This window comes from Bactrocera tryoni, unplaced genomic scaffold, assembly GCF_016617805.1.
Source record: "Bactrocera tryoni isolate S06 unplaced genomic scaffold, CSIRO_BtryS06_freeze2 scaffold_236, whole genome shotgun sequence".
NCBI lineage: Eukaryota > Metazoa > Arthropoda > Insecta > Diptera > Tephritidae > Bactrocera > Bactrocera tryoni.
Window position 1 is genome coordinate 1 of NW_024395962.1, and position 5,834 is coordinate 5,834.

The following is a 5,834-nucleotide window of genomic DNA, read 5'->3' on the forward strand; positions in this document are numbered from 1 at the left end:
GATATTCTTTTTTACTAATTTTTACTACAGGTACAAATTAACTAGCGCAATAAATCCATAAATAATTTCGCCAGAGACATTGAATTTAACCTCCAAGATGGTATGAAAAGGCTTTATGAAAGCTGGTGTGAAAATTGGACAATAGGCGTGGCACTGCACACTTTTTGGTGAAATCCGATATCTCGGGACACGGCTAACCGATTTTGACTAAATTGGGAATGTATGATTTTTAGAAGATTCCTATGTTACAGTGTGAAAATAGGCAAAATCGGACTACAATCACGCCTACTTCTCATATAAGACAACTTAAAATTCCACTTGATTCGTTAAGTTTCCAGTGACCAAATCAAGAAGCAATTAATATTACGGGATAAAACTTTGCATGAATAATGTCTTTAGTGTGTGCCACCTTACGACAAAAATTGCTTAAATCCAATAAAAACTGTTCAAGACCCTAGGTACCGAATATGTGGACCCCATTATCTATGGTTGATTTTTGACCGAAAATATCGGTCAATGTGTGAGATATATATTAAAAATTCTGGGATAATATCGGGACAATATTTCGCTGAGCCCCCATATACCTAATGTAAAGATTTTCGAGCTTCCAGGTGACCTTAGGTTGGATATATCAGCCAATATTTGAGTTATCTTAATGAAATTCGGAGAGCGTGTTTTAATCATGACAGTTCATCTTTGCGCCTAAAATGGATTGGAAATTTGAGCGAAAACTTGACCCAGTCCCCTTATGACCATTACCAGAATTTTTGAACATCCGGCTGACTTTGCTCCATTTCACTGTTGATTGTATGTGAGGTACTTTCGTTTTTCTAACAAATCTTATGCCGAATTTTTCTGCCAATGTATGAGTTTTATAGAGTATATAAGTATGTATAATACCTATATATAAAATTTTTTAGATCCCGATCCTCTGGTTGACGTTTTAAATTTTAAGGTATTTCAATGGCTTTAATTCTTGCAAGTTGCAAGAGTATAAGAGCTCGGTTGCTCCCGAACTTAGCCCTTCCTTCCTTTTTTTATAATTTTGGCGTGGTTGGAAATTCCATAGCGGTAAGTGCAAATTATTTTATTTGTAGCAAGTATTCACGCAACATGGTCATTCACGTTGTTTTTGTTAGGGGAAACTTCGCATATCCCAGTTCAGTTCAGTTCCAAGTGTCGGCCAAAGCAAAGTTTGGGGGAGTGGGGATGGAAGGGACTGTCAACCGAAAGTTGGGTCCACGGGTTGTAGTCCAGCGTATCCATACGGAGATCTGCCATAAAGAATTCATGGACAAAATGAAATCCGCTATTTTGGAAGCTGTTAGGTGCTACATAATTTTTTTTAAATAATTATACCCAACGATTACTCTTCTCCCATACAACCGACGCGAAGGGCGCAATCCGCAAACGTACAGAATTAGCCGAGTCATAAAAGGCAAGAGAACTTTAAGCGTTGTGATCTTAAGGTACTCAGCTACAGAAACAAAAATTTCAACAGTAAAAATTAAGAAATAGGTTAAAGTAAATTTACTATTTTTGAATTTTACTTGCTAAGAGTAGATAAAATAATTTGTTTAATGGTAAAGAGTGAGTCGGTTAAATCAAATGTGCCGGAATGTGAGTTGAAATCGTGACATATACGGCGGCGTTTAACTCAAAATTTGTTTTGGAAAATTTTAAAAGTAAAGTTCCAAACCGGCTGGTTGAGCTTACGGGAACGTTAAAGTTAATATCAGACAACAGAGATGGACTACAGACTGACCCTTTCATAAGTTTTACAAAAACTATTTTACCAAACATTTCTTTATAACTAGATCTAACCTGGAATCCCAATTTAATTGATTTAAGACAAAGAGTAAAAATTGTTCTTTAATACACTCCAACTTCTCCTAATTGCTTTCATAACTAGGGTTCTATATCATGGAAGCGTCCTCCATATAGGCCTCACCAAAGATCTAAAAAGAATTTCTGTAGTAAGCGGATCTCTAAATTCTTTAGACCAACGTTTAACAAAACTAAGAGCGCCGTTAGCTTTAAAAACCATGGAAGATGCATACGATTAGAAATGAGTTTTTGGTCCATGGTTACTCTCAGATCAGCAAAACTGCATACTTGCTCCAAGCTAAAGTTTTGCATTACATATGACAAATCTTCGGGAAAAGAACATCCTTTTAAATTTGTTAAGGTTCAATGGCATATCATTTCTAACACACCAAGAAACGAAGTTGTTAAAGCCTGTTTGCAACTGAAATCTTTCACTATTGAAAGTATATGATCTAAAAAGTATTACATCATCGGCATATAATAAAAAAATATCGGTTGATATATCATTAATGAATAACAAGAACAGAACCACACCAAGATGGCTACCTTGAGGAGCTTCAGGTTCCTGAAAAATTGGAACAAAAACAGAATTCTAAGGCACCACTAAAAACTGGAGCACATCAAGAGCTTCCGGAAGGAAAAAAGGGCAAAAATCCACTGCAGTCGTAGAAAATCAAAATCAGTTACGATGACATCAGAAATGGCACCACTACGCGCACACATCGACGTACTAACTCAAACTTTGCAGCAGCAAAGCTTTGAGATGCAGAATTGACTGTCAGCGATTGAATCGAGCCAGTCGTTTAAAGGAGTACCGATGGTCGATCAACTCGAAGCAATGCGTTTGCATATAAACGACCCCATGGAAATTGACCTAGATCAATATAGATCCTGGAGATCGCAAGTATGGACCTTTATGGATGGTATAAAAGGATTCACCAACCATACTACAGTGCACTTGGTATATGATTAAAGTGCATGAAAACCCACTAGGTGTCATTTTCACTAATTTACTCACCTCCACTTTATCAACAAAGAATCCAAGTGTACTTTATATTATATTTAAAATGATTGTAATTGATCTGGTAGTATTATACACATCTGTTTACCACTAAGTATATTTATAATAAAAATGTACAATACATGTAAATAAAAGCACTTGATGATCAACGATACGGTGTCCGTATAAAGCAGCGAGAGATGATGTTTAGGCGCATGTGTCCCGGTTGTTGCTGATGTATAGACGATGTTATGTTGAGCTCCGGATTGTTGACGATTCGAATTAACGCGCACAGGATCGGTGAAAAGTTTAAATGTAGAATAGCGTGAGGTGTTATCGCGGCACAGTGTATCGAACGAATAGTGTGCTATCCTGTTGTCCATCCTTTTTGTTTAGTGGGTTGTACAGGTGTGGTGAGTTGTGTTATTGTGTCATCGGCGGTGGTGTATTGTACTGTAGCATTAGGATGCGCCAGTTTTACCGAGTAGAGGGGGTGGATGCTTAACTCATTTAAACATCCTGGGCCCTCTGGGCAAATATTTTGCCTAGTATTGCGTATGTATATGCTATTGCATGTATTTCGGCGTACTGCTAGTAGAGTTGCCGAGAGCGCAGAATAAATGCTGTAAATCCTGACAATGCCTTTGGTTTTAGACATAATATTGGTTATTTATTTACTTTTAGGTGCGTATGGTTCGAACCTATATTTTGCGCGTGTATCCGACTTATTGTTATAGTAAACATGTGTATGCGTTGTTTGCGTTTATTCATTTCATTTGCGGTTATTTAAATTCCTTGCTTCATCGGTATGGGGTACTGGTTGTTTATTATTTACCTTTCTATGCTATCGGCTTATAAAGGATAGTAACCCCACGCCTGGCTCAGATGTGGTCAGAATGGGTACTCCTTAGCTCTAGATTTAGGACTTTGAAATTAAAGGAATCTTGCGAGAGCGTGGCCGTGAATAGAGAACGGCTTCAATTCGTGGAGTAGACAATTCTTTATACTTAATTTGAAGCTTTGTATAGCTGATTTCCATAACTCATCCATCTGAGGAGCGCTTGCATAGATGCGATAAGAGCGATCTTTGCTTTTTGTAAGTGTAAGTACGCCACTTTATCGCATTGGGAATATGGTGATTCCTTAACTTCCTTTTGAGATTTTATTTATTTTTGAAACTTAATAAGAATGTCGATTTTTCGACTTTTTGATACAACAGTGTATTTTATGTTTTAGTACGTATGCACTAATTTGGCGTTTAGTAGCCCGCCACCGCTCTAGGATTTGTTCAGATTTTTTTTTTCATTATTGGCGAAAGCCATCCTGCGGGGCCGAATAGTTGTATGTGCTTTTAATAATATGGACTGTCAGAGGTAACTCTGACTTTGTTTTTTATACCAGTTTGTGGAGTATTGTGGCTCTAGTGGTAGTCGCACGGCGTACCGGCCATTATTTGATCGAGTAGTTGTGGTTTTAGAAAAGTACTCACAATACTGATCTTCTTTAGTTTTGTTTAATATTTGAGGAAGTTTCCTCTATTTTGAAATGTCCTTAATTGTGAATTAAGGCATTTATTTGATTTTTCTTAACTTGAGTTGGTGTGGTGATAACTAGTTCTGTAACTAGTCCACTTTGTGTTTGGCTGTGCAGCGTTCAAGCTTTTTGTGCCTTTGAGCAACATGGTGTCTCTTGGCAATTTTTGGAATTTTGGATTTCGGGATTTGCTTTTGCACTGAAACCCGTGGTTCTTTTTGTATAAGCGCTTCTCTAGGGTGAAATGGGATACGTGCTGTAATGAAGCATCGTATGGTGTCTTTTGTGACAATGTAAGCAATTAAATTTGCTTTTGCAACTTTTCAGATTGTGTGTATGGGACAAGCAGTTTGTACAGAGTCTTTTTGATCTGACAAAGTTGTTCCTTTCGTTAATGTTTAATTTTTTAAACTTACAGCAAGGTTTAGGCTTATACCCTCTTGTGCATAGTTCGCATGACGTATGTTTTCTTTGTTGGGATGTGAACGATTGTGTTTTGTTAAAAATTATGTTTGATTTGTTTTTGCTTCTAGCTTGGGGTCTATTGAAGCTTCCATTTTGGTCGTGTTTGTTTTTAGTTTTGTTTATTTTTTCTTCTAACCTTTCCGCAATTTCATATTGGGTGGTGAGAAAATCTTTCATTTGTTGCCACGTTGGGCACTTTTTTCGTGATGAGAGCGATTGCTCCCATAGAAGTAACGACTTTTCTGGTAATGCGGCGGTGCAAATTTTTACCAGAATTGGGTCCCAGCTGTCTGTGGGAATATTTAGTGTCGATAGAATCGACAAACAATTTGAAACAGTGGATTCTAGTTTGATGAATTCTACACTTGTTCCTTTCTTAATTTTTTGGCAAGTTCATTAGTGTCGTTACTTGCTTATCGACCAGTATTCTTTCATTTTCATATCTAGCTTTTAGAGCTTCCCAAGCCAAATTGAAATTATCGTCGTTAAGAGCGAACTGTTTTACTATTATTCCTGCTTGACCTTTAGTTTTGTATCTGGAGGTGATACAATTTTGCGCTTGTGATAATTGAGGATGGTTTATGTACACGGCCGTGAACATGTCCCGGAAGGACGGCCATTCTTCATAACCTCCGTAAAAGGTTTCTGTGTCACATGCGGGCAGCTCGAGATGGCTGCCTGAACCTGTCTTCTGATTATCTACTTCTATTTGTTGCAGCTCTACTCTCGGATGTGGAGTAGGTGCGATTGTTTTTATTAGCGTTAATTGATCGGAGATCATAGCTTTTATCTCTTCGTACTGGTCTAAGCAATTTTCGTAAATATCGTAAGCCGATGATTTGAAATTGTGTGTATCTGAATCGTTAGAATCTAGAATGGAGTCATGAGCCGCTTGGAGGCGAGTCCAAAAGTTTTCAAGATTTTGAATTTTGATTTCTAATAACGATTCAGAGTTTTCATGAATCGGCGAAGAGGCAAATCTAGTGCAGTATCTTAATAAACTGTCACT